This window comes from Leptonychotes weddellii, chromosome 1, assembly GCF_054177405.1.
Source record: "Leptonychotes weddellii isolate Sample4059 chromosome 1, ASM5417740v2, whole genome shotgun sequence".
Classification (NCBI taxonomy): domain Eukaryota; kingdom Metazoa; phylum Chordata; class Mammalia; order Carnivora; family Phocidae; genus Leptonychotes; species Leptonychotes weddellii.
In genome coordinates, this window is record NC_138369.1 from 1,649,255 (window position 1) to 1,657,992 (window position 8,738).

Here is an 8,738-nt window from a genome sequence, read left to right on the forward strand (position 1 = left end):
TAGGCTGGGATGCACCATTCCTGGAAGTACTGCAATACCAGGTTGATACATGGAGTGGAAGGAGCGAGCTCCTATTCCATCTCCCTGTTCCAGTGCTCGCTTCGGCAGCACACATACCATCTCCCTGTTCCAAAAATCCAATTTAATATATTGTCCTCAGATAGAGCACATATCAGATATTAAACTGATAAGAACAGATACTACACTCGATCTTAGCCAAAAGGCCAAGAAGTGATAGGAAGCTTTATGGTTATCCACACAGTTTTTTTTTTTTTTAAGATTTCTATTTATTTATTTGACAGAGACACAGCAAGAGAGGGAACACAAGCAGGGGGAGTGGGAGAGGGAAAAGCAGGCTTCCTGCCAAGTAGGGAGTCCAATGCGGGGCTCGATCCCAGGACCCTGGGATCATGACCTGAGCCGAAGGCAGACACTTAACCACTGAGCCACCCAGGCGCCCCGATTATTCACACAGTTCTAACCCCTCGACGAGCAGAGCAATATCTATGCAAGTCGCCTATGATTTCCTAATAAAAGCAAAGAGAAGAGGTATGGGTGGTAAAAGGGAAAACTACCCAAGGAATAAGTGAAGTAAGCGCAAACTATGGACATCCTTTTGTGTGACATCCCAATTTATTAGACAACCTCACATAGGGAAAATTTTTAAAGATTTTATTTATTTGAGAGGGGGAGAGAGAGCCCATAGGCCAAGAGCAGGGGGAGGAGGAAGCAGACTCCCCACTGAGCAGGGAGCCTGATGAAGGGCTCCATCCCAGGATGCTGAGATCATGATCTGAGCCGAAGGCAGACGCTTAACTGACTGAGCCACCTAGGTGCCCCTAGGGAAAATTTTAATAACCATTTATAGCAGGAGAATGTGTAAGCTTTTGTTTTAATAGTCCACAAAGCCCAAAACGTCCATTTTGCTTGTTACAGATATTCTTTCCACATGCTTAGACTTCCAATACATATTAGGAAAGAAAAATATAATAGTATTGTGTTTAATTAAAAAGCAAATGAAGTCTGGTCTTCATCGGTTTCTCCATGTTAACCCTTGTTTTCACAGCACAGCAGAGATTAGTGTTATTTCATGATCCTTATTACTTCATTTGATCACTTCTCTTAACATCCTTCCAATTGTACAAGTGACAGAAGTTAGGCCTGGAAGCGGGGTCCTGTGTAAGCTTATGCACCCAATAATAGCGCATAATGATAATGGAGCCTCTCTATTTTGAAAGCCTAATGTGTGCCATCACCTGTACTGGGCACTGTTGGAAATTTGAAACCTCACAACAATTCTGGAGGACAAATATAATTACACGATTTTCAAAATGTAACATTAAATTTTTTTTTAAAGATTTTATTTATTTATTTGACAGAGAGGGAGACACACTAAGAGAGGGAACACAAGCAGGGGGAGTGGGAGAGGGAGAAGCAGGCTTCCCGCCGAGCAGGGAGCCCGATGTGGGGCTCGATCCCAGGACCCCGGAATCATGACCTGAGCCGAAGGCAGACGCTTAATGACTGAGCCACCCAGGCGCCCCAGGACCACAGTTTTTGTGTGTGTGTTTTTTTTAAGATTTTATTTATTTATTTGACAGAGACAGGCACAGCGAGAGAGGAAACACAAGCAGGGGGAGTGGGAGAGGGAGAAGCAGGCTTCCTGCCGAGCAGGGAGCCCGATGCGGGGCTCGATCCCAGGATCCCGGGATCATGACCTGAGCCGAAGGCAGACGCTTAATGACTGAACCACACAGGCGCCCCTGTAACATTAAATTTTAAACACAGTATTCAAGGGGCACCTAGGTAACTCAGTTGGTTAAGCATCTGGCTTGTCTCAGGTCATGATCCCAGAGTCCTGGGATCAAGCCCCACCTTGGGCTCCCTGCTCGGGGAGGAGTCTGTTTCTCCCTCTCCCTCTGTCCCTCCCCCTGCTCCTCTCTCTCTCTCTCAAAATAAATAAAATCTTTTAAAAAATAAAGACAGTATTCAAGAGACTACGTTTTTATGACATTCTGGAAAAAGTAAAGGTATAAGGAACTAGAATAGATTGGGGGGGGGAAGTTTGCCTACAAATGGCCACTAAGAGGTTGTTTTCTTGGGAGGATGGAGTGTTCTGTATTTTGACTATGGTGGTACAAGTAGGAATTTATGACAACCCACAGAAGTATACTTACAATGGCCAGTTTCACCTTTTAAAATAAATTATTAGAAAACAAACAAAAATACCTTACGAACTAAAGGGAAATTTAAACTCACCCACACCTTGATTTTTAGGTGAGTAACAACAGGGCTTTCCACCTCCTAGAGATTTGTGACCCATCAGGCCTTTCTTGGAACTCATCTGAAGTTAGCAAACACTCCAGGGCCACACCTGTCCACACCTCAGTCACATTACCTGAGGGAAGTGAGAGGGAACCAGCAATGTCTCTCTAGGTTTACACCATGTTCCTGGGGCCAGAACTCTAGAAATGCTGTGGCTTAAGATTTAAAAGTAATTCCAGAGCGTTCTCAAGGGGATCCTCGGGGTGGGGGCGCAGTGGGCACACACATTCAGTCCTGTCCTGAGGCCATCCGCAACTCAGTTCAGACTACCTGACATCTCGGGGTCAAACCCAACTCTGACCCGCACTGCTGCAAATCTTCGCTACTGATGTACACTGGAGGGGCTCCGCCATTCACTCCCCCGCAGAAATTCCACATGGCTGCGATGAGAGTCCGGGGGAGAGTGACACGGTGACTCACATTCACTCTCCAGAGCAACGGCTCCCCAGTGAACTCAGCACACTACTGCCAGCCAGGCAACCTCGACTTCGAACGGATCCAGCCTCAACACCTACCACGTGTGCGATGTACTCAGGTGGACGCGACGCCCACAGCCATGCGCATGCGCACACCTCACACCCGCTGTTCTCACGTACTAGCCGAGCAGCGTCGTGCATACGCTGTCAACGCCGCGGGCTTCCTCGGTTCCAAACGCCTCAACGGCTCCAGGTCGAAGCTGCAGAACCCTTCCCGCTGCACACCGTATTCACCTCCTGACCGCGAGCTACCGCGGATCCCACGTCCTTGGCGGAAATAGTTTAGAGCAAGAGCCTCCTCAGAGTTCCCAACATGCAGTCGCGGAGACACCTGGGAGTTCTGAACTGGCTGGAGTGCGCAGGCGTAGGCTCCGGCCGCCGAGAACTCTCCTGTGGCAGAGCTGAGCCCAAAGGTCTTCCGGGAGCCGGAGAATGCGCAGTCGACGTCTGGGTGGGGCGGGGGCGCTGAGGAGCCCGCCCGTAAGTCCCGCCCCCACGCCTAGCCACCGGCTTCCGGTTTGGCTCCTCGGTCCCAGAAATCGTCGCCTGTAGCCCGGAAACCCGATGCCCGAAGTTGAGAGACGTTGGCTTTCACCGGGGGGATGCGGTGAGTGCGCTGGGCTGCGACCGCGGACGGAAAGGCCGCAGCGTCGGGGGCGGGAGCCCACCCGGGGAGATCAGGGCGGGATGCGAACACCTAGGGGAGCGCGGCAGAGAACCCTGCGGCCGAGCGGGAATGAGGGGGCGCAGCTGCTCGCCGCCGGGCTTCGCGTGGAAAGCGGAGGAACGAAGTAGGAACCCCCCCTCCAGATGGTAGGGGGTGAGGAGCCCTCTCCCAGCAGAACCCCACAGCACAGCGAGGCCCTTGGAGGTTGTCGGCTCTTGCCTGTCGGGGTCGCAGGCTCCTGGGTACCGGAGGCTAACGACACCACCACCCACCTCGGGTCGTGGAGACCAGCGAGGGTGGGTGCAGGCGGGCTTTGTGCACTGTGAGGGTTCTGCAGTGTGATCGCCTCTTTCCAGCAGGTCAGCCCAAGGATCCTTTGGGAATTCCTTTGGGGACCAGCGGAACCCTGTACTGTTTGGCATGGGGAACATAATCACTCCGGGCAGATCCAATGGATGTGAGCCCCTGAGTGTTGGGATAAATTGTAAAAGCCCCCTGGGGAAAGTGTGTGTGTCTGCGTGAACCTGACCTTTCAGTAAGCATTTAGGCTTTGAACTGGGTGCTGTTGATTTCGAAGTGATCGAGACAGAGGGATTATCTCTTCCCACTTGGAGCTGAAATTCTAAGGACACCTACGAGAAATACCAGGTGTATGGGACGGTGATAAGTTCTAAAGGGAAAAAGAAAGTAGGGGAAGGGTGCAGAGGGTCTGGGCTGTGTGGTGTCTCTTGGAGGTCAGTTAGGGTTCGTTATTTCTGAGTGTGTGTACCCTTATCCCAGGTTTCAAAATCTAGGTGATTGTGTCTGTCTGGGGGGCCACATGGGATATGGCTGGGATTGTCCGTGTGGCGGAGTTGTGTTCAGGCAAGAGTGTCTGTGAGTCTCCTGCATTACTTTGATGAAAACAGTTCTTCGTCTCTGTGTATGTTTCGCATTCTGTGTGTAATAACCTAATGTTGGCCATTTAGATTTCTTTGGAAAAAGTATTCAATTCTCCCCATTTTTAAATTAGATTGTTTGTTTCTTATGCTATTGGGTTGTGTGAGTTCTTTATCAGATACATGAGTTGCAATTATTTTCTCCCATTCTGTTGGTTCCCTTTTCATTTTGTTGATGGAGAAAAGTTTACAGTAATTAAAAATACAACTGTCTCAACCACCTAACACCCATTAGGAGGCTACTTTAAAAAAAAAACAAACCAGAAAATAACAAGTGAAGATGTGGAGAAATTGGAAGTCTTGTGCACTGTGTGTAGGAAGGTGATGTGCAGTTGCCAAGGAAAGTAGTATAGCTAGCCTCAAAATATTAAAAATAGAATTACCATATGATACAGCAATTGTACTTCTGAGTATATACCCAAAAGAACTGAAAGCAGGGACTAAGAGAGATATTTGTATATGCATGCTTATAGCAGCATTATTCATAATAGCTAAAGGATGGAAGCAACCCAGGTGTCCATCAATGGATGGATGGATAAATGAAATGTGTATATATACTATGGAATATTATTCAAGGCGCCTTAAGGAAGGAAATTCTGATACATGCTACAAAATAGATACGTCTTGAAAACATTATGCTAAGTGAAATAAACCAGTCATAAAAAGACTGGTGCACAGTGGGTGCCAGTGGTGGGGTGGTGATGGGGGGCAATGGGGAGTTCTTGTTAAATGGGTACAGAGTCTCAGTTTTGCAAGATGAAAACAGTTCTGGAGGTGGATGGTGCTGGTAGTTGCACAACAGTGTGAATGTACTTGGTAACCCTGAACTGCACCCTTAAAAATGGTTAAGAGAGTAAATTTTATGTTGTGTATTTTACCACAATTTTAAAAACACATAAGTATCTGAATTTAAGAACCAAGTTCATGCTTCATACAATAATGGACTCCTCAGGAATGGAGGAAAGGGCATGTCATCTTATGCTAGAGTATTTGTTACCTGCTGCTGCATAATATTACTTTAAAACCTACAGGTTAAAAAACATTTATTTTGCTAACAAATCTGCTATTTGACCAAGACTGGGTATTGACCTGCTCCACTTCACCACCACACTAGAAGTAGTTGGAGAATACTTTTGGCCAACTAGTTTTTACAGTTCCTACCATCTCTTTTTATCTTGGAGATCAGAGGGGACTTTACAGCAAATAGCAGTGTTGACACATAAAACATTACAGTATCAATTTTTATCCCTTTTAGCAAAAGTGCCCTTTTTAGTTCACCATTGGTAAATCTGGTCTTTATTCTGAAAGAAAATCAAAACCAAGTCATAAAAGACAAGGTTATTATCATTGGTTGGACTCTGAAAATCACCATTCATTGTCTTTTCCTATCTTATAAAACAGTGTTTCTTTAGTTTCATTTTCTGGGGTTTGAGGATATGCGTTATCAGTACTCCTAGATGGCAGAGAGCATCAGTCAGATTTCAGTAGAGGATGAAGCCAGTTCAGGTATCTCCAGGCAGCATATGTTTTTGGAGGCTTTAGGATGCTGCTTAGGCCAAGGCTGCTGCTGAGAAACACCTCCCCTTTGCACACATAAGGGACTTGTGTGCCCCTACAAAAGCCTCTACCTATGAACCTTGGGTTCTGCCAAATGTCTGCTAGTGTGCCTAATGCTCTTTTGGACAACAGGCTACTATTTTGTGCCATCTGGCTTTGGGATCACAGCAATTTTCCCACTTTTACATTCTTGTCTGTATGTGGACCTGAGCCAAGTCAACTTGGTGGCTTCATTCCATTTTTCTGAGAGCATTCCTAGCCATAAATGTGGGTCTGCTAGGTCGTGTGTTTATCTCTGTCCTTTAGGAATTTTATGTGGAAGTGAAATATATCTAAATTGCCATATAATGCCCTACATATAACTTCTTTCCAAACAAACTAAAGATAAATGTGAAAACTTAAACAATTGAAGAAGAAACCATAGAGATCATCTTCATGGATTTGGAATAGGCAAAAATATCTTAAACAGAACACAAAAATAATCGTGGAGAATAGACTGTGCTATAGGTAAGAAATATATATATTAAAAAAGACAACATTAGTAGAATAAAAGAGCAGCCCATAGAATGGAAAGAGGAACTTTCAATTTATATATCTGGCAAAGGACTTGTACCCAGAATATATTACATACCCCTACAAGTTAATAAGAAAAGTACAGGCAATGCAAAAGAAAATGAATCATTCACAAAGGAAGATATTCAAATAGCTAATATAGATTTAACTAAGCTATAATTAATGATAATAATAATATAGATGTATAACTAGAATAGGGATGTTCAATTTGGTTAGTCATCAGGAAAATGCAAATTAAAAGCACAGTGAGAGGGCACCTGGGTGGCTCAGTTGGTTAAGCGACTGCCTTCGGCTCAGGTCATGATCCTGGAGTCCCGGGATCGAGTCCCGCATAGGGCTCCCTGCTCAGCAGGGAGTCTGCTTCTCCCTCTCCCGCTCCCCCCTCTTGTGCTCTCTCTCTCTCTCTCTCAAATAAATAAATAAAATCTTAAAAAAAAAAAAGCACAGTGAGATACTAGTACATCCCAACCAGAGTTGATAACATGAATATATATAAAATACAGGTAGGAGAATGCCAGTGAAGATGTAGAGCAACTGGAATTCTCCCACACTTGTGGAGTGTAAGTTGATATAACCACTTTGGAAAAGTGTTTCCACTATCTACTAATGCTGAGAACATGCATTCCCTATGTCCCATGTGTATATATAGGTATATATCTCAAATAGAAATGCATATATACTTTTACCAAAAAGGTGCTTGCTAGAATGGCCAATGCATTACTATTTATAATAGCCCTAAATTGGGAACTACTCAGATATCCATCAACAATAGAATGGATATTGTGGGGTAATAACAGAATGAGAATCAAAACAAACAAACAAAAAAAACAACCAGAGACTGATTTACAGTGTTGCTTGGAAACCCAGATACACAAAAATACATGTTGTGCAATTCTAATTAAAGAAAATACAAATTAGCCACATGCAGAAGAATGAAACTGGACCATTTCCTTACACCATACACAAAAGTAGACTCAAAATGGATGAAAGACCTAAATGTGAGACAGGAATCCATCAAAATCCTTGAGGAGAACACAAGCAGCAACCTCTTCGACCTTGCTCGTAGCAGCTTCTTGCTAGACCCGTCTCCAAAGGCAAGGGAAACAAAGGCAAAATTGAACTATTGGGACTTCATCAAGATAAAAAGCTTTTGCACAACAAAGGAAGTAGTCAACAAAACCAAAAGACAACTGACAGAATGGGAGAAGATATTTGCAAATGACATATCAGATAAAGGGTTAGTGTCCAAAATCTATAAAGAACTTATTAAACTCAACACCCAAAGAACAAATAATCCAATCAAGAAATGGGCAGAAGACATGAACAGACATTTCTGCAGAGAAGACACACAAATGGCCAACAGACATATGATAAAGTGCTCCACATCACTCGGCATCAGGGAAATACAAATCAAAATGACAATGAGATACCACCTCACACCAGTCAGAATGGCTAAAATTAACAAGTTAGGAAACAACAGATGTTGGCATTTATGATCTCACTATTATGTGGAATTTAAGAAACAAGGCAGAGGATCATAGGGGAAGAGAGGAAAAAATGAAACAAGACGAAACCAGAGAGGGAGACAAAACATAAGAGACTCTTAATCTTAGGAAACAAACTTAGGGTTGCTGGAGGGGAGGGGGGTAGGGTGTGGGGTAACTGGGTGATGGACATTGGAGAGGGTATGTGTTGTAATGAGCCCTGGATATTATATAAGACTGATGAATCACAGACCTCCTGAAACAAACAATACTTTGTATGTTAATTCATTGAATTTAAATTTAAAAAATGAATAAATAATAAAAATTAAAAAAAAAGAAAATACAAACTAGGTGAAACTCATTCATGCTTTTATCTTTTGAGGATAGTGACCAGACGGGAGCACAAATGGAACTTCAGTTGCTGGCAATTTTCTGTTTCTTGATCTGGTGCTGATTATGTGGGTGCATTAACTTTATAACAGTTCAGTGAGCTGTTTTATAATATGTTCATTTTTCTGTATGCCTGTTGCATTTATATAAAAAGTTAAAAGGAACAAATGGAAAACATGACTGACTATATCAGCAAAATTAAGAACTCCAAGGATGGGGGCGCCTGGGTGGCTCAGTTGGTTAAGTGACTGCCTTCGGCTCAGGTCATGATCCTGGAGTCCCGGGATCGAGTCCCACGTCGGGCTCCCTGCTCAGCAGGGAGTCTGCC

General features: G+C 44.3%; 1 pseudogene; it reads right to left on the reverse strand.

Moving 5' to 3' along the window:
* Positions 1-4: 4 nt before the first annotated feature.
* Positions 5-236, reverse strand: LOC115944850 (U2 spliceosomal RNA; annotated as a pseudogene).
* Positions 237-8,738: the final 8,502 nt, after the last annotated feature.